Below are 21292 nucleotides of genomic sequence, written 5' to 3' on the forward strand. Positions count from 1 at the left end.
GGGAGAAGCATCTCTATCCCTGCCATTGGAGCAAATAACTTTGAGCTTAAGCCTCAATTAGTTTCTCTAATGCAACAGAATTGCAAGTTCCATGGACTTCCATTGGAAGATCCTCATCAGTTCTTAGCTGAATTCTTGCAAATCTGTGACACTGTCAAGACTAATGGGGTTGACCCTGAGGTCTACAGACTTATGCTATTCCCTTTTGCTGTAAGAGACAGAGCTAGGACATGGTTGGACTCACAACCTAAAGAAAGCCTGAACTCTTAGGAAAAGCTAGTCAATGCCTTCTTGGCAAAGTTCTTTCCACCTCAAAAATTGAGTAAGCTTAGAGTGGAAGTCCAAACCTTCAGACAGAAGGAAGGTGAATCCCTCTATGAAGCTTGGGAAAGATACAAACAATTGATCAGAAAGTGTCCCTCTGATATGCTTTCTGAATGGAGCATCATAAGTATTTTCTATGATGGTCTCTCTGAACTATCCAAGATGTCTCTGGATAGCTCTGCTGGAGGATCTCTTCATCTGAAGAAGACGCCTGCAGAAGCTCAAGAGCTAATTGAAATGGTTGCAAATAACCAATTCATGTACACTTCTGAAAGGAATCCTGGGAACAATGGGACTAATCAGAAGAAAGGAGTTCTTGAGATTGATACTCTGAATGACATTCTGGCTCAGAACAAAATATTGACTCAGCAAGTCAATTTGATTTCTCAAAGTCTGTCTGGAATGCAAAATGCACCAAGCAGTACTAAGGATGCTTCATCTGAAGAAGAAGCCTATGATCCTGAGAACCCTTCAATGGAAGAGGTGAATTACCTAGGAGAACCCTATGGAAACACCTATAATTCTTCATGGAGAAATCACCCAAATTTCTCATAGAAGGATCAAGAGAGACCTCAACAAGGTTTCAATAACAATAATGGTGGAAGAAACAGGTTTAGCAATGGCAAGCCTTTTTCATCATCTTCTCAGCAACAGACAGAGAATTCTAAGCAGAACCACTCTGACTTAGCAACCATGGTCTCTGATCTAATAAAAACCACTCAAAGTTTCATGACTGAAACAAGGTCCTCCATTAGGAATTTGGAGGCACAAGTGGGACAGCTGAGCAAGAAAGTTACTGAACTCCCTCTTAGTACTCTTCCAAGCAACATAGAAGAAAATCCAAAAGGAGAGTGCAAGGCCATCAACATGGCCGAATTTGGAGAGGAGGGAGAGGCAGTGAACGCCACTGAGGAAGACCTCAATGGACGTCCACTGGCCTCCACTGAGTTCCCCAATGAGGAACCATGGGAATCTGAGGCTCAAAATGAGACTATAGAGATTCCATTGGACTTACTTCTGCCATTCATGAGCTCTGATGAGTATTCTTCCTCTGAAGAGGATGAGTATGTCACTGAAGAGCAAGTTGCTAAATACCTTGGAGAAATCATGAAGCTAAATGACAAGTTATTTGGAAATGAGACTTGGGAGAATAAACCTCCTTTGCTCACCAAAGAACTGGATGACTTGTCTAGGCAGAAATTACCTCAAAAGAGACAAGATCCTGGGAAGTTTTCAATACCTTGTACCATAGGCACCATGACCTTTAAGAAGGCTCTGTGTGACTTAGGGTCAAGTGTAAATCTCATGCCTCTCTCTGTAATGGAGAAGCTATGGATCTTTGAGGTGCAAGCTGCAAGAATCTCACTGGAGATGGTAGACAATTCAAGAAAACAAGCTTATGGACTTGTAGAGGATGTTTTGGTAAAGATTGAAGACCATTACATCCCTGCTGATTTCATAGTCCTAGAGACTGGGAAGTGCATGGATGAATCCATCATCCTTGGCAGACCCTTCCTAGCCACAGCAAAGGCTGTAATTGATGTTGATAGAGGTGAACTGATCATTCAAGTGAATGAAGAACCCTTTGTGTTTAAGGCTCAAGGATATCCCTCTGTCACCATGGAGAGGAAGCATGAAGAGCTTCTCTCAAAGCAGAGTCAAACAGAGCCCCCACAGTCAAACTCTAAGTTTGGTGTTGGGAGGCCACAACCAAACTCTAAGTTTGGTGTTGAACCCCCTCATTCAAACTCTAAGTTTGGTGTTGGGAGGTTCCAACATTGCTCTGAGCATTTGTGAGGCTCCATGAGAGCCATCTGTCAAGCTACTGACATTAAAGAAGCGCTTGTTGGGAGGCAACCCAATGTCATATTTTATCTATTTTCCTTTGTTATTTTATGTTTTCTGTAGGTTGATGATCATGAGATGTCACAAAATCAATTGAAAAAGCAAAAACAGAATGAAAAACAGAAAGAAAAATAGCACACCCTGGAGGAAGAACCTACTGGCGTTTAAACGCCAGTAAGGCTAGCAGATGGGCGTTTAACGCCCAGTCTGGCACCATTCTGGGCGTTTAACGCCAGAAAGGGGCACCAGACTGGCGTTAAACGCCAGGAAAGGGCAAGAACCTGGCGTTAAACGCCAGAAATGGGCACCAGCCCGGCGTTTAACGCCAGATTTGGCACAAAAATGCAAATTTTCTTGCCACTTGGTGTAGGGATGAATTTTCCTTGACACCTCAGGATCTGTGGACCCCACAGGATCCCCACCAACCCCACCACCCTCTTTCTTCTTCACCCATTCACCAATCACCTCAATACCTCTTCCCCAAAAACCCTTCACCTATCAAATCCCACTATTCCCTTCACCACTCACATCCATCCTTCATAAAACCCCACCTACCTCACCATTCAAATTCAAACCACTTTCCCTCCCAAACCCACCCATAATGGCCGAACCCTACCCCTCCCCTCACCTCTATATAAACCCATCTTCACTCCTTCATTTTCACACACCCTAAACACTACTTCTTCCCCCTTTGGCCGAAACATAAGCCTCCTCCATCTCCTCCATTTTCTTCCTCTTCTACTCTCTTCTTTCTTCTTTTGCTCGAGGACGAGCAAACCTTTTAAGTTTGGTGTGGTAAAAGCATTGCTTTTTGTTTTTCCATAACCATTTATGGCATCCAAGGCCGGAGAAACCTCTAGAAAGAGGAAAGGGAAGGCAAAAGCTTCCACCTCCGAGTCATGGGAGATGGAGAGATTCATCTCAAGGGTGCATCAAGACCACTTCTATGAAGTTGTGGCCTTGAAGAAGGTGATCCCCGAGGTCCCTTTCTCACTCAAAAAGAGTGAATATCCGGAAATCCAACATGAGATCCGAAGAAGAGGTTGGGAAGTTCTTACCAACCCCATTCAACAAGTCGGAATCTTAATGGTTCAAGAGTTCTATGCCAATGCATGGATCACCATGAACCATGATCAAAGTGTGAACCCGGATCCAAAGAATTGGCTTACTATGGTTCGGGGGAAATACTTGGATTTTAGTCCGGAAAATGTGAGGTTGGCATTCAACTTGCCCATGATGCAAGGAGATGAACATCCTTACACAAGAAGGGTCAACTTTGATCAAAGGTTGGACCAAGTCCTCACTGACATTTGTGAAGAGGGCGCCCAATGGAAGAGAGATTCAAGAGGGAAGCCGGTTCAATTAAGAAGGCATGACCTCAAGCCCGTGGCTAGAGGATGGTTGGAGTTTATCCAACGCTCAATCATTCCCACTAGCAATCGGTCTGAAGTTACTATAGACCGGGCCATCATGATTCATAGCATCATGATTGGAGAAGAAGTAGAATTTCATGAAGTTATAGCCCAAGAACTCTATAAGGTGGCGGACAAGTCCTCTACCTTAGCAAGGTTAGCCTTTTCTCATCTCATTTGTCACCTCTGTTATTCAGTTGGAGTTGACATAGAGGGAGACATCTTCATTGATGAGGACAAGCCCATCACTAAGAAAAGGATGGAGAAAACAAGAGACCCCTCTCATCATGAGATCCCTGAGATTCCTCAAGGGATGCACTTTCCTCCACAAGACTATTGGGAGCAAATTAACACCTCCCTAGGAGAATTGAGTTCCAACATGGGACAACTAAGGGTGGAGCACCAAGAACATTCCATCCTCCTCCATGAAATTAGAGAAGATCAAAGAATCATGAGAGAGGAGCAACAAAGACAAGGAAGAGCCATTGAGGAGCTCAAGCACTCCATAGGATCTTCAAGAGGAAGAACAAGCCGCCATCACTAAGGTGGACCCGTTCTTTAATTTCCTTGTTCTTTGTTTTTCTGTTTTTTGAATTTTACTGCTTATGTTTATCTATGTTTGTGTCTTGTGATCATTAGTGTCTTAGTGTCTATGCCTTAAAGTTATGAATCCATCACCTCTCTTAAATAAAAAAAAATGTTCTTAATTGAAAAAGAAAAGAATTGCATGAATTTTGAATTTTATAACAGTTTAATTATTTTAATGTGGTGGCAATACTTTTTGTTTTCTGAATGTATGCTTGAACAGTGCATATGTCTTTTGAATTTGTGGTTCATGAATGTTGGCTCTTGAAAGAATGATGAAAAAGGAGACATGTTACTGAGGATCTGAAAAATCATTAAAATGATTCTTGAAGCAAGAAAAAGCAGTGAATACAGAAAAAAAAGGAAGGAGAAAAACGAAAAAAAAGGGAAAGAGAAAAAGAAAGAAAAAGAAAGAAATAAAGTTGTGATCCAATGCAAAAAGAGTGTGCTTAAGAACCCTGTACACCTCTAATTGGAGACTCTAGCAAAGCTGAGTCACAATCTGAAAAGGTTCACCCAATTATGTGTCTGTGGCATGTATGTATCCGGTGGTAATACTGGAAGACAGAGTGCTTTGGGCCACGGCCAAGACTCAATAAGTAGCTGTGTTCAAGAATCATCATACTTAACTAGGAGAATCAATGACACTATCTGGATTCTGAGTTCCTAAAGAAGCCAATCATTCTGAATTTCAAAGGATAAAGTGAGATGCCAAAACTATTCAGAGGCAAAAAGCTAAAAGCCCCGCTCATCTAATTAATACTGATCTTCATAGATGTTTTTGGAATTCATTGCATATTCTCTTCTTTTTATCTTATTTGATTTTCAGTTGCTTGGGGACAAGCAACAATTTAAGTTTGGTGTTGTGATGAGCGGATAATTTATACGCTTTTTGGCATTGTTTTTAGTATGTTTTTAGTATGATCCAGTTAGTTTTTAGTATATTTTTATTAGTTTTTAGTTAAAATTCACTTTTCTGGACTTTACTATGAGTTTGTGTGTTTTTCTGTGATTTCAGGTATTTTCTGGCTGAAATTGAGGGACCTGAGCAAAAATCTGATTTAGAGACTGAAAAGGACTGCAGATGCTGTTGGATTCTGACCTCCCTGCACTCAGAGTGGATTTTCTGGAGCTACAGAAGCCCAATTGGCGCGCTCTCAATGGCGTTGGAAAGTAGACATCCTGGGCTTTCCAACAATATATGATAGTCCATACTTTGCCCAAGATTTGATGGCCCAAACCGGCGTTCAAAGTCACCTTCAGAATTCCCAGCGTTAAACGCCGGAACTGGCACAAGGATGGGAGTTAAACGCCCAAACTGGCACAAAAGCTGGCGTTTAACTCCAAGAAGAGTCTCGACACGAAAAATGCTTCATTTCTTAGCCCAAGCACACACCAAGTGGGCCCGGAAGTGGATTTTTATGTCATTTACTCATCTTTGTAATTCTTAAGCTACTAGTTCCCTATAAGTAGGACCTTTTACTATTGTATTTTATCTTGGTTTTTCTGGTTCCCTCTTTGGGACCGAAGCCAATGATCACTCTTGTTCTTATGTATTTTCAACAGTGGAGTTTCTACACACCATAGATTAAGGTGTGGAGCTCTGCTGTACCTCGAGTATTAATGCAATTACTATTGTTCTTCTATTCAATTCCGCTTGTTCTTGTTCCAAGATATCACTTGTTCTTCAACTTGATGAATGTGATGATCCGTGACACTCATCATCATTCTCACCTATGAATGTGTGCCTGACAACCACCTCCGTTCTACCTTAGATTGGGTGGATATCTCTTGGATTCTTTAACCGGAATCTTCGTGGTATAAGCTAGAACTGATGGCGGCATTCAAGAGAATCCGGAAGGTCTAAACCTTGTCTGTGATATTCTGAGTAGGATTCAATGATTGAATGACTGTGACGAGCTTCAAACTCCTGAGGGTGGGGCGTTAGTGACAGACGCAAAAGAATCACTGGATTCTATTCCGGCCTGATTGAGAACCGACAGATGGATAGCCGTGCCATGACAGGGTGCGTTGAACATTTCCACTGAGAGGATGGGAGGTAGCCACTGACAACGGTGAAACCCTTGCATACAGCTTGCCATGGAAAGGAGTAAGAAGGATTGGATGAAGACAGCAGGAAAGCAGAGAGATGGAAGGGACAAAGCATCTCCATTCGCTTATCTGAAGTTCTCACCAATGAATTGCATAAGTACCTCTATCTTTATCTTTATGTTTTATTCATCATCTATACCCATTTGAGTCTGCCTGACTAAGATTTACAAGGTGACCATAGCTTGCTTCATACCAACAATCTCTGTGGGATCGACCCTTACTCGCGTAAGGTTTATTACTTGGACGACCCAGTACACTTGCTGGTTAGTTGTGCGAAGTTGTAGTGAACACGATTTCGTGCACCACTTATGCTAAATATGGATGCATTTCCCCACTTTATAGCCTCTAATATGTATTTTCTGGACCAAAAACTTGGTAAAAAACAGCTCAGAAATCGTTGATTGCAAAATCTGTCATGTACAGGTCGCTGCAAAGTCACGCAGAAGCGTCGTCCACGCGTTCGCGCGGATTGGGTTTTTGCCAGGTCACGCGTCCACGTGATCCATGCGTTTGCGTCACCTGGCTTCGGGACAGCTATGGCAAATTATATATCGTTGCGAAGTCCCAAACGTTAGCTTTCTAACGCAACTAGAACCGTGTTATTTGGACTTTTGTAGCTCAAGTTATGGTCGATTTAGTACCAAGAGGTCAGGCTGGACAACTTTAGTAGTTCCTTCAGTTTCTTGTATTCTTTTCACTTTTGCATGCTTCCTTTCCATCCTTTGAGCCATTCCTGCCCTATAAACTCTGAAATCACTTAACACACATATCAAGGCATCGAATGGTAATAAGAGATGATTAAAATACACAAATTAAAGACTCTAGGAAGCAAGTTTCAATCATAGAACAAATTCTGGGAAGAAATTGTAAAACCATGCAAATAGTATGAATAAGTGGGTAAAGAGTTGATAAAAACCACTCAATTGAGCACAAGATAAACCATGAAATAGTGGTTTATCAGTGTGCTGCCAAGGCCATACATGACTTCAATATCTTGAAGTTAGGCACCAATTCAAAGGGAAACAATGGTCCCCACATTTTCTCAAGGGATTGCACGAAGATTTCATTAAATTTTTTATTAAAATTTATTTTATTTACAAATAGAAAATGATATTATTTAGTTTTAGAAAATATATTTTACATTAACTAGGATTAGATAAAAAAGGAAAAAGATTCAGCCCTTTGGGCTCTCTACTCTTTTACGCAGCTCATGCTACATTTTACAGTTTTTTTGAATCCTAGTTTTCTTTCTGAGCCATGAGCAACTAATCCTCTACTGTTAAGGTTAGGAGCTCTATTTATTCTATGGATTGATTCTATTACTCTTTTATTTTAATTAATGTATTGATTCAGTTTCAAGGATTACTTTCGTACTTAATTTTATGAATCTGGGTGGAACGAAAGTATGACCCTTATTCTAGATGCGTTCTTGTGACCCTTGGAAGAGGTCTCTTACCTGAACATATCTTGAAAGAAATTCGTCCTTAATTGCTAATTACATGAACTAATTGGGATACATGACATATAATCTTGTTAACTTTGGGTAATTAGGGTTTTTGTGGTTAATAACGTAGAATTGGACTTAAACCTTTAATTGAAATTAAGTGACCAAGGAATTGGCGGTTAACTAGGTTAGAGGAGACTAAATTACTAAGGAATTAGGGTTTAGTCAAATATAGTTTGCCATGAATTGAATCTTGCATGATTAAAATAGTTGGTAAGAAAAAGAAATCTGGAAGATAAACAACTCCGAAACCTTAACTATTTTCTCCCATATTCTTTTCATCAATTTATTGTTTGCCTTTAATTCTCTAAATTTACTGTTTAATGCTATTGAACCCTCAACACTATTTTCTACTTGTTTGACTAAGTAAATCACTCAATCATTGTTGCTTGATCCATCAATCCTCGTGGGATCGACCCTCACTCACCTGAGATTTTACTTGGTACCACCCGGTGCTCTTGCCGGTTTGTTTGTGGGTTACAAATCCCGCATCAGGCGCGAGCTACTTTTTCTCTCTGGGGAGTTCAATCTTGTGTTTCTTTGTTTGCTTCTTTACTCCTGATTACTTTAAAAAAGTAATTAATCTGAAAACACAATAATTGTAAAACAACTCCAAATATATGATTAGTTATAAAAACTTCATTAAAAACATAAGAACATCGAACTAAACCTAAGAAAACTACTAAAAAAGGTATATAAAAATTATTAAAGATGCTAAGATATCACAACACCAAACTTAAAACTCTTCTTGTCCTCAAGCAAAAAAAAAAAAGAATAAACAGATGTGATCTTAGTGATAGGAATTGAAGAGTTTGCGAATATAAATCAAAATTAAAGTAAAAATGGGGTTTATAATCATCTCTATAATCACATGTGAGCTTTTCTTATCTTGATGAATCTTGCATACTAAAAAAAAAGTCTAATCTGGATCATATTATGAGAATCTATTTATATTTTTATGACCTTAGAAGTAGTTTATTTTTCAAAAAGTCTTAACAATTTTTCTTATCTAGGGAGGATATTTGAAATTTTGACTATAAGTGTTTTGTCTCAAGGAAACTTTTAATATAGATTTTTAATCAATAATACTGAGCCAGTTGGCTCAAGTTATCGAATGATAAAACACCCCTCAATTTTAATCACCCAAGCCTCTCCTTGGCACAATTAACACCATAAGCACATAACTAGAAAATCTTTTCATTCATCCAGACATAGGTACCCAGATCCTCTTTGGACTCTAAATGCTTTGTCTCAAGGCAACTCTTAATATAGGTTTTCAATCAATAATGTTGAGCCAGTTGGATTAAGTTATCGGGTGATGAGGCACCCCTTGGATTTAATTACCCAAGTCCCTCTTTGACACAAAAGCACTACATGCACATAACTAGACTCTAGTCATTGGTGCTTAGAGTCTTATTGCTCTTCTGTTTTTTGATCTTCCCTTTTTTTTTGAAAAGTATCACTGCTTCAAGGGTCGGACGTTGGATTCTTATAACATTTCTCTAGAATTTTGTTTTCGGAGATTCTATCTCTTTTTCGCAAGATTCATAATGTAATCACACATACTTAATTCTACGAGTCACCCACTTTTATTTTAATCTCCTTTTTATTCATGAATTCTTTTCATTCAGAAAATCTCCTTTTACAAAAGCAATTCACTGGGAGGATCAAGAAAACAAGTTTTAACCAAGTAAATAAAATAGAAAACCATGATGCAAAAGATAAAGGAAGAAAAAAGAAAAAGGAAAAAAATAAAAGGGATGAATATGCATGCAATTGTTTTGAAAACTAACTTAAATTAAAATCCTTAAAGAAAAAAAGGGTACTCGGTGAATCAAAAAGAATTTTCACAAACTTGATGCAGGAGTTAACGTCGATTTAGAATTTTTGACAAAAAGAACTACATTGTAAGATTAGTTCCAAACCAACAAATGAACCTAATCAAAGTTTAAAAGGTTGCCACAATTCAAATCAAAATAACCAGGAGTTGAATCCTGAGTTGTTCTCCTTAGGTATTATAATCAAGTGCTCATAGTATGTTGAAGGAGGTTGTTGCCATGAAGATTGTTCATATGCTTGAGACTCCTCCCACCTTTGATTTTTTAATCCTTGATGCAAACCTTCATTAAAATTTTTATTTCTTACAACATAGTTAGAACCAAACTCATAGGCAAAATGGTGAGAATTCATATTAAGAAGGGAAAACAAAATAAAAACTATGAAGGAACAAAGAAAACAAATTCCTAAATCTAGCAAAAACTAGCAAACAAACAAGAAGCAAGCTATTCATAGTATTCACATATGAACAATAACCAATAACAATCACACATTGTAATTCTCCAGCAATTGTGCCAAAAATATGACGAAGGCTAAACGTCAGTTTAGAATTTCTCAAAAGAACTGCTTCATCAATAGTATAGTTCTAGACCAACAAATAACCCTAATCAAAGTTTAAAAGATTGTCACAATACAAACTAAAATAATTGGGAGTAGAATCCCTGGTCGTTCTCCTTAGGAATTGCAATCAAATGCTCAATTATTGGCTATGAGAAAAATCGGGCGTTAATAGCAAGAAACACAAAATATAAAAAGCAAGAAATTAAAGAAGCAAACAATAATTAAATATCAAAAGCAATTAAACTAAGGCAATTAAAGAAATCAACTAAGAAAGATCTTGGTAAAAGTTGATGGTTAAGGATCACTTTCCTTGTTACTAACCACAAAATGATAATTACAAAGAACAAGCCCACTTCGTCATCTCCATCATTGGAGGAAAGTCAAATGGGTTTAATTAATCCTAATCCATAAGTCCTAATTAACTTACTAATTGAATTAGCAAATGATTAGAATCAATGAAAACAAGATTATTTAAAATCTTTAATGTAACCACCCTACCTCACGAGATCTGTGATTTCTTATTCTTGACAATGTCCATTGATACGCATAGGTGTAGATATATATAGCATAGATAATAGATTAGAATAGTAACCCGTGGCATTAAAACTTTTTAATCTTTTCGATCACGAGTTTTGCTAATTAGATCATTACCGCTATATTTATTTTCTTTGAATTGGCCACATCTCGTTAATTCACTAAATAATGAATTAGTAGAGGGACAACCCTAGATGCATCATCAATCAATTAGTACATTATCACAATTTTTATTCTTGGACCAAAATGCTCTTGCTATGCGTTAAGCCAAATCAAAGCTTTAACCACCATTGCATAAAACCTAACTGAACCATTAGCTCACTCAAACCAATCATAATTCAACCATGATTAAATCTGTTAATCACATTCCCTTCTCCCCTCATCACCGAACTCACCATGCATTAACCATAATCACACCTTTAACTCATTTAATGACAATCACACTTGTCAACCTTTCACCACAACAACAATGCATCGAAGCCTTGCCTCCTTACACCTAACTTTCTTATTACCCTTTATATATATATATATATATATATATATATATATATATATATATATATATATATATATAATCTACATTAAATTGAACCCTAAGGAGAAAAGAAAAAGAAGAAAGAAAGAGGGCGTTATGGGAGTAGGGAACCACCGAAAAAGAAGAAAGAAAGGAGAGGAAGCTAACCAAGGAGAAGGAAAATTGAACACCATGACCATCACCATTAAGTTTTTGCTTTCCTTAGGAGGTTGAAAAGCTTGAACTCCTTCCATTATTACCCTTTCTTGGTTGCCAAAAAGCTACTCATAAGGTGAGGAACTTCAATTCCCCTTCTATCATCAGTTCGGTTCCTAATATCACCAATTCATCATGTAAACCAACCTTTGTTCTTCCTTCTAGTTTGTAAAACTCAAGGCCATTTCCTCTAATTCCTCAGAACCACCAAACCATCTAGCTAGAAAATGTGAGTATTTCATCTTTCTCCTTCTTGTGATAATGGATTCGGTCTCAAGACCATGACTATGATGATGATGAAATTGAATTATGATGCATTAGGTGTTGTATCAAAGAAGGAGAGCTTGGGAGCAAAGCACCTCAGTTTTTGACACAACCAAGTAAGGGATTAGGTGATTAGATTAGCTATATGTGTATTTGTTAATTGTGATTTTGTTATTGTTGATGATTTTGTTGTAGTTTCTACTGGTTGTATTGATGACTTCTGAGTTTCATGTATGGTGATTGTTGTTAAAGTGCTGAAAATTATGAGGTTATTGTAGTTATAACTGTAATTGTGCCAAGGGTGCAGTTCATAATGAATTATGAAATTATGTTCTCTTGGGGCTGTAATCTTATTTAATACACATATATATGGATAGAAAAAATTAGGACTAATAATGATTAGAGTTTAGAAAATTAGGAAATCAAGTTTGGGTGTTAGAGCTTTAGGAAAACATGTTATAGAAAATTCTGCAGATATTTGGACAACAACTTAAAATAGATTCTGGGAGTAATATGGCATGTCTTTCTAAGCGAAATTATTTTTCTAATAATCTTCAAGAAGTCAAGATTATTCCATAAAAATTCCAAAGAATTTGGTCAAATGGTTTGGGAGATATGAATTTCAAAATTTGGTAGTCGTTGTTGAATTTTCTGGTTTTTCAATTCTGCAATGTCATTTTTTAGCCACTAGAACTTTTGATTTACTTAACATATTAATTTTCTACTAAAGGAATTCTAAAGGTCTATAATTCTATTTTAATTGAGTAAAAGTTTCATGATCATAGCTAATTATTAGACTTAACTAGGTTACATGGAAAATGGGTTGCTCCCTGTAAATTCTGAACTGGTTTATGAAAATAGGGTATCATTTCCAATTAACAATTAATTAATCAAACAAAGTGATATGAATTCGGAGCTTATTTTTTTTGAAACTTAGGTGTATTGAGTGTAATCTTACCAAAGATTGGAAGCTTTAGGTTAAAATTGGAGTTTTAATGGTTTTTACAAAAAGGTCACTGCTATGTTGTTTCTGCAGAATTGTTAGTGCAACTGCAAATTTTTAGTGATATTATTTCAACGATTGCTCCTATTCTAGACTATCAATTTGAATGAAACCAATTTTCTATAAAAATGTGATATTTATACTAGTTTGCCTAAAATTTTCAAAGTTGTTTGAATTGTGAATTGGAAGTCATAAATTTTATAAGTTTAATAGAAAAACAGTTGTCAAGAAAGCGTTAATCTAAAAGGAATAGAGTTAAAAGTATTAAGTGATGATTAAAGTAAAGCCCAATATGTCTTATATCTCAGTCAAAGAAATGTATTGACCGGACAGAGACTTCGGTTAGTAAAAATGTACTAGCTGGGCAGAGTTGTTAAGTGGGACGCCCATTGGCAAGTGGTATCTAACTGATATAGGTTTGCCCATATGGTACCCTGTTTCTCACTGAATGCACAAGTGCTATAGTGATTATACAATTATGATTTTAGCTTAATTGACATGAGTAAACCTGTATGGCTTTGGTATCTGACTGACATGAGTCCGCCCATGTGATACCCGTTTTGATTGATTCAGTGGAGAAACTATATTCGGGGTTCGTCCTGGGTAACGTCGGGTTACGGGTAGACAACCGATGCATAAGCTCATGGCCTGCACTAGAAACAGGCATGCATAATCTAGTTTGTGCATGTGAACTTCTTGTGATTGTTTACTACAATTTCCTAACTGTCTATGACTGATTCTATTTGTCCGCTATATATTTATACTCTGCTATTTCTATGTTGTGATTTTACATTTAACAAAAACTTAGAGACAAAGACCCTAATCCCCTCCTTTTTACCCTGCTGGAAACCTTAGGTTCTTACCCTTCTTTTCTTTCTTTCCCCCTCTCCAGATCGGATTGGTAGTGATATTCTTTGAGATTTTGCTTGTCTTGAGCTATGAGGACCCCGTGCAGGACGGAGTCTTCATGTGGAGCACACCTAGGATCCATTTCTACGTTTTGTGCGACCATGTTTTTTGATTTTCTGTACATAGCCCGCACTATGATCCGAAATGGCATATGAGTTTACCTTATCCGAGCTACATCCAGCTGAAGGCCAGATCCCTTTCTCCCATCTTCTCATTTTGGTAGGGCCGCACTATGATGTACCATATATAGAGTTCCCATATAGTGCACGAATCCTCACACTTTCGTACAACTGTATCAACAAGTGTACTGGGTTGTCCAAGTAATAACTGAGCGAGTCAGGGTCGATCCCACAAGAATTGTGATTTGAAGCAAGCTATGGTTATCCTGCAGCTCTTAGTCAGGCGAATCAGAAGAGTTATTCTTAATTTGTATTTGTGAGATCTAAACTAGATTGACATGTAAAAAGAGGAATAAAGAAAAAGGTGTAGAATGCTTTGTGAATTGGAATGTAAATAAATAGGGATAAGGAATTAGTTAAGGATTGGAGTTGCTTTGTCTTTTTGAATTAACTCTGATATTATTGCTTCCTTTGCTTGTGAATGATCTCTTCTATGGCAGGCTTTGTGTGATCAACGCCATTGCCTATGGTCATCAAGCTCCTCTGCTTCAGATCAAACGCCATTGTCCGTGGTCATCCAATCTGAATAAGGGTGAGGCTCTAGCAGTTCATTCTCTTGGCGATCATACTCAAAATGCCACAAACAAGGTCAAATCGTCCAGATTAAAGAATGGTGCTTCATTAGGTTTTAGCCTCTACCATAGAGACCCTAATCTCTCTGGAAATTGGCTGAACTGGTGTCTTGAGAAGTCACTAACGAAGTCATGGATTAGCTGTCTGAGAGATGTATAATTAAGTTGGCGGTTCACGCTTTCCAGCCACGTATTCACACGAACCCAAGTAGACATGGATGGTTGTCAGGCATGCAGTCTTAGTATGATGAACAGAGCTAATTGTCACTGATCATCCTATTCACCATGTTGAAGAATAAGTATACATCTTAGAATCAAATCAAACACGGATCGAAGAAAAACATTAATACTTTTATTAATTCATAGGACTCAGCAAGGCTCCTCCCCTCAACCTAGGAGGTTTAGAAACTCATACTGATAGGAAATACAATGGTAAAATGTGTAAAGTGGCTGAAGATGGTAAAGATGATCGAATAACATAAAGCAAATCCTTAAATACTAAACTAATGACTAGTAAGGGTAAAACAATGTTTTTAGTGCTAAAATCCACTTCTGAGGCCCACTTGGTGAGTGTTTGGGCTGAACTGTGATGAGATCCACGTGCTATAAGGTCTCTAGGGAATGAAACGCTGGCTAGGGGGTCCTCTATGGGTGTTTGGACGCTGGGCTCTACTCCTTGGGCGCTGGACGCTTGCAAGGGGGCAGGAGGCTGGCGTTGGACACCAGTTTTGGGCCTTACAATCTGAAGCAAAGTATGGACAATTATACATTGCTATTTTCCATAGCCATTAAGAACGCTTCATTTGGACTTTTGTAGCTACAGAAAAGATCTTCTTAGTGCAAGGAGGTCAGATTGGGACAGCATCTGTAGTGCTTTCTCTGTCTCTGAATCAGACTTCTGCTCCAGCTCCTCAATTTGAGCCAGAAAATACCTGAAATTCCATAAAAACACAAAACTTAAAGTAGAATAAAAAAATGTGAATTTAACACTAAAACCTATAAAAACTTAATGAAAACTAAACAAAACATATTAAAAACTATATGAAAACTATGCCAAAAAGCGTATAAAATATTCGCTCATTACAACACCAAACTTAAATTGTTGCTTGTCCCCAAGCAACTAAAAAATAGGATGAAAAGAAGAGTAGGATGCAATGAATCTCTGAGTTTCCAATAAAGCTCAGTTTCAATTAGATAAGCGGTACTTAGTAGCTTTTTGCTTCTGAATAGTCTTGGCATCTCACTATCCATTGAAAATCAGAATGGCTGGCAACTTTAGGAACTTAGAGTCCAGATGATATTATTGATTTTCCTAGTTCAGCTCTTTTTTATTCCTGAACACAGCTTTTTAGAGTCTTGGCCGTGGCCCTAAGACTTTATTTTCCAGTATTACCACCGGATACATAAATGCCGCAGACACTTTACCTGGGTGAACCCTTTCGGATTGTGATTCAGCTTTGCTAGAATCCCCAGATAGAGGTGTCCAGAGTTCTTAAGCACACTCTTTTTGCTTTGGATCACGACTTTAACCGCTTAGTCTAAAGCTTTTCACTTGACACCTTCACACCACAAGCACATGGTTAGGGATAGCTTGGTTAAGCCGCTTAGGCCAGTATTTTATTTTCTTTAGGCCCTCCTAACTATTGATGCTCAAAGTCTTGAATCCTTTTACTCTTGCCTTTTGAATTGAAGACATGTAGGCTTTTTTGCTATTTTTTCTTGTTTCAAAAATCAAATTTTGGATTTTTCAGATCATCAATAATATTTTTCCTTTTTCTTCATTCTTTCAAGAGCCAGCATCCTAAAATTCCGACTTCAAATATGCACTGTTTATTCTTTCATTTAGAAAACTAAAGCAATGATACCACATCAAAATTATTGACTATTCTTTATTGTAGAACTTGAAAATTTATGCATCTTTAATTTTTCTAAAAAATCTACTATTTTATTCATGTTTAAATGATGATAAGAGAAATAATTTATAGCTAATTGGAAAATTAAAATTAATTAATTACTACTAATTCTTATGTAATCCTAAAAATTAAAAAGACATAAAATAAAAAATAAAAATAAAGACTTAAATATTACTAGTGATCATGCAACTCTAAATTAGGATGGAAATATGAGAAAAAGGAATAGGAATAGTCACAGTGTTGAAACTCGACAACCTTCAGCTTGAGGGACTTTGGGCTCTTCAAGTTGAGGGACGCATGGCTCTTCAGGTTGTGGGACGCATGGCTCTTCAGGGGAGAGCTTCTGGAGATTCAACTCCTCTACCTCACGCCCTTGTAGGTTTGTGGGTTATCTTGTGCTGAATTTAGAGAATTTTATCAACTTTTCTCACATTTATTAAACAAAATAGCATAGTTTTGTGAATTTCTCCTAATTTGTACTTAAGAGTAAAAACATACTTTTTAGGCCCAAAAATTGATAAATTAAATTCATTTTAATTCTATTTGATGCCTTGATATGTTTGTTTAGTGATTTCAGGATTAGAAGGCAAAGATTGGCTTGAAGGAATGAAGAAAAAGCATGCAAAAATGGAGAATTCATGAAGAAATGAGGACTTGTTGAACTCAATGCCACGCGCATGCGTCATCCACGCGTACGCGTGGGAAGGAGATTCGCTAGTGACGCGCACGTGTCACCCACGTGTACGCGTAAGGAGGAGATTTGCCATTGACGCGTATGCGTAACCCATGCGTATGCGTGGCAAGCCGCACGTGACTTCACTAAAGGCAAAACGCTGGAGGCAATTTTTGAGCTCAAGGAGGCCCAAATCCAACCCATTTCTGATGCTTTTGAACCCAAGGATTGCAAGGGAATGGGGGTGGGGGAGAAGTCATAAGGTAGTTTTCACCATGTTGTAGGTTAGGATTCTAGAGAGAGAAGCTCTCCCTTCTCTCTAGAATTTAGGGTAGTTTAGGTTAAATTTTCTTAGATTCAACTTTCAATTCTTGTTTTGATTTAGTTTTCCCTTTTAATTTCTTGTTATTATATCTTTACTCTTCTATTTTTACTTGTCATTTCCTTTATTTTGTTGCTTTTATGTTCATGCACTCTTGTTGATTTCAATTTTCTTTTAATGCAATTTTATGTTTTCATGCTCTTTTATGTTTATCTTCATTGTTATTATTGATTTCTTGCTTATGTTAGTTATGGGTTTCATTAATTATTGCATTTTTGTGATGTTTACTTTTATTGCACTCTAGGTGTTTGTTAAAATGTTTTCACTAGTTTTAGAGTAGTTTTCTTTACTCTTGGCCTGAGCTAAGGAAATTGAGTGACCTTGAGTCATTGGGTCTCATTGAATTGGTGATTTGAGAACCCTTAGTGGTCAATTTAATAACCATTAATGCTAGCCTACTACTAAGTCAATTAGTATCTAGGTTAGGACTTATGGATTGATGTTGATCAAGCATATTTGACGTACTTCAATCGTTGAAGTTGACATTATACGTACTTCAAGCATATAAGTAGACTTAATGGGTTGGTCCCTCATAATTGTCAATACATAGTTTATAGACAGGGATGTTGATCTCAAATTCCCATGTCTTAGCCAAGAGTTCTTTTCCTTTCTTTTGTTAGTTCTTGTTATTTTCGATTCTTGCCATTTTAATTTCTTGTTTACCAAATCAAACCCCCTTTTGCCCCTTCATAGCCAATAATTGATCACTTTATTGCAATTCCTTGTGAGACGACCCGAGGTTTAAATGCTTCGGTTAATTCTTATTAGGGTTTGTACTTGTGACAACCAAACGTTAAAATCTGATATGAGGATTATTGGTTGGTTTGGAGCTATGCTTACAACGAAGTATTTCTTTTCTATAAGACAAATTCTAGACCGACAATAATCCTTGTATCAAATTTTTGGTGCCATTGCTTTAGGAGTTAGTTTTTATTAGTTCTTATTTGTTTTTATTTTCTCTTGTCACTATGGATTCTCATCATTTTGGCTATGAGTGTGGTTACAACTATGTTGTAGGAGATGGACACTACAATGAGAACATGCATCAAGGATGGAATAATCAAAGATGGGAGGAGCCTCAAGGATTTGATCAACCCTCTTGGCAACAACCTTCCCAAATGTGCTACGAGCAAGAGCCATTCCATGATGCATGCCAATCCAATGGCAATGATGGACCTCCTTGTGATTATCAACAACCACCACCATATGCTTGTGAACCCCTTCCTCAATATAGCCTTCAACCATCATACTCACAAGCCTCATACCACCAAACACCTCCATATGACCCTAACCTATATCCATCATACCAACCACCTTATGAACCATGTTAACCATACTTAAAACCACCACAATTCCAACCTTAATACGCTCAAGAACTAACACCTCCATACTATTACCAAAATGAACCACCTCCCATGTATGAGAATTTTTAACCAGAAGATGAATTTTTCTTTCTACCACAACCCTCCATGGAAGAACATCCATGCCCATCAATCCAAGAGCAATATGATCCTACCTATGTTAGTCAAGTAGAACAAGAGCCATGGAATCGTCTCAAGGAAGCAATGGATCGGCTTCAAGCAATCATCCATCAAAAGGAGTAAGAGGAAGCCCAAAGGACGAACGAAGCTATCTAGGCTAACCTTGCTAAAATTAAAGCCAACTTGGACTCATGGGATTTATACCATAGACAGAGCATCTCCACGGATGAATGTGACAAATCAACTGAAGATTGGAGCATGAAGGAGATTTTAGAATCCCAACATGAGAACAAGGAAATGGAGTGTGTTGTGTAACAAGTGGAAAGGATGGAAATTGTTGATGAAGAAGAAGTGGTTAAAAACCTAGGCGAAGTTGAACAAGAGGTGGATTTCAAGCTTAAGAACACTTTCACACCAAATGATGTTGTTGATGACTTTGTGGGAGTTGTTGAACCTTCCTCCAATGAGCTTGAATTTTGATGTTGAGGAGGATAATGCGCAACCTCCAAGACATAGTATGAATGATGAAAGAGTGGAAGAAGTTGATCGAGAGGCAAGCTCCACCAACGAAGAATGTGTAGAAGAAGTTGGTGAGTATGGAATTAAAATTAAAGAAGCTTGCCAAGAGGTGGAGGTAATCAAAGAAGAGCACAAGGGAGTGGAACTTGCAAGACTATTGGAGACATCCTTTCCTAAGTCACCATCCAACACAACATTCAAGTGGGTAAAATTCTTATGCCTAAGCTTTACTTTCTCACTTGAATATGATTTGCCTGAGACGGATGGGCAACTTAGAGCTCTTTGTGGAGTTAAAAGCAAGAGAGAATTGGTTAGTGGGTGGATATGCCAATCGAGGTTCCTTATGATTGGAAACTCAAAGTGTAAGTGCAATGGTTGGTATAGTTCTCCATTGAATGGGTCTAGGAAGATGTTTGGGTGTTTACTTGAGAATTCGGACCACTTGCCACCCAAATGGAATTGTCTTGATCAACTTGAAGATGGGTGTAGAAACAAGATTTGGGATCCGGGAATATATGAAGATCAATTTTGGGATCCCTTAGCTTGTGTGGAATGGTATGCGAAATTGTGATCACATTTTTCATAACTCCGCACAACTAACCAGCAAGTGCACTGGGTCGTCCAAGTAATACCTTACGTGAGTAAGGGTCGATCCCACAGAGATTGACAGCTTGAAGCAAGCTATGGTCATCTTATAAATCTCAGTCAGGTGGATTCAAATGGTTATGAGGTGTTGATAATTAAAAGAACAAAAAAACATAAAATAAAATAAAGTCACTTATGTAGTTCCTTTGTGAGAATTTCAGATAAGCGTTTGGAGATGCTTTGTTGCGTCTGAACCTCTGCTTTCCTACTGTCATCATCTAATCATGCGTACTCCCTTCCATGGCAAGCTGTATGTTGGTGGATCACCGTTCTCAATGGCTACCATCCGTCCTCTCAGTGAAAACATGTCATCTACGGTTTCTCGCATGGCTAATCAGCTCTCGGTTCTCGATCGTGTCAGAATAGAATACATTTATTTTTTTTCACACTATCACTGCGCCCAACAGTCACGAGTTTGAAGCTCGTCACAGTTATCCCATCCCAAATCCTACTCGGAATACCACAGACAAGGTTTAGACTTTCCGGATCTCAAGAATGCTGCCAATTGGTTCTAGCTTATACCACGAAGGTTCTAACGTCACGGATTTGAATGCTCTATTGTCAGGAGAGGTGATTCAGATCCGTGGGTCAGAGACCAAAGAGAATATACTCCAGCTGTTGTCCAATGACTACGTTGAACATCATGTAGACCGCTTTGTGGTTGTCAGGCAGGCGGATCTTGGGTAAGTGAGTAATAAAGATTGAGTGATTGTCATGGGTCACCCCTTCATTCTGACTTAACTAAATTAAATACAAGAGTATATCTTGGAGGAGAAGTAGGCGTGAATTGAATAGAAAAACAATAATACTTGCATTAATACTCGAGGAACAGCAGAGCTCCTCACCTTAATCTATGAGGTGTAAAAATTCCACCGTTGAAAATACATAAGAACAAAGGGTCTAGGCATGGCTGAATGGCCAGTCTCCAAAAAGGGTTCGAAGAACTCCCCAAAAGGTCAAAGACTCGAATACAATAGTAAAAAGTGCTATTTATACTAAACTAATAAACTAGGTTTATAGAAAATGAGTAGATAGTACAGAAATCCACTTCCGGGGCCCACTTGGTGTGTGTTTGAGCTGAGCCTTGAAGCTTTCATGTGCATAGGCCATCCTTGGAGTTAAACTCCAGCTTTGGTTCCAGTTTCAGCATTTTACGCCAGAAAAGGTCTTTGGTGGTCGTTTAGACGCCAGTTTGGGCCATCAAATCTCGGGCAAAGTAAGAACTATTAAGCATTGCTGGAAAGCCCACGATGTCTACTTTTCAACTCAATTGAGAGCGTGCAAATTGGGCTTTTGTAGCTCCAAAAAA

General features: G+C 37.9%; 1 non-coding gene across 1 annotated transcript; it reads right to left on the minus strand.

The window, feature by feature from the left end:
- Positions 1–324: 324 nt before the first annotated feature.
- LOC130983492 (small nucleolar RNA R71) lies at positions 325–432 on the minus strand. The gene has a single exon (XR_009087477.1). It is a non-coding gene; the product is annotated as a small nucleolar RNA R71 (small nucleolar RNA).
- Positions 433–21292: the final 20860 nt, after the last annotated feature.

Source organism: Arachis stenosperma, chromosome 5 (genome assembly GCF_014773155.1).
Source record: "Arachis stenosperma cultivar V10309 chromosome 5, arast.V10309.gnm1.PFL2, whole genome shotgun sequence".
NCBI lineage: Eukaryota > Viridiplantae > Streptophyta > Magnoliopsida > Fabales > Fabaceae > Arachis > Arachis stenosperma.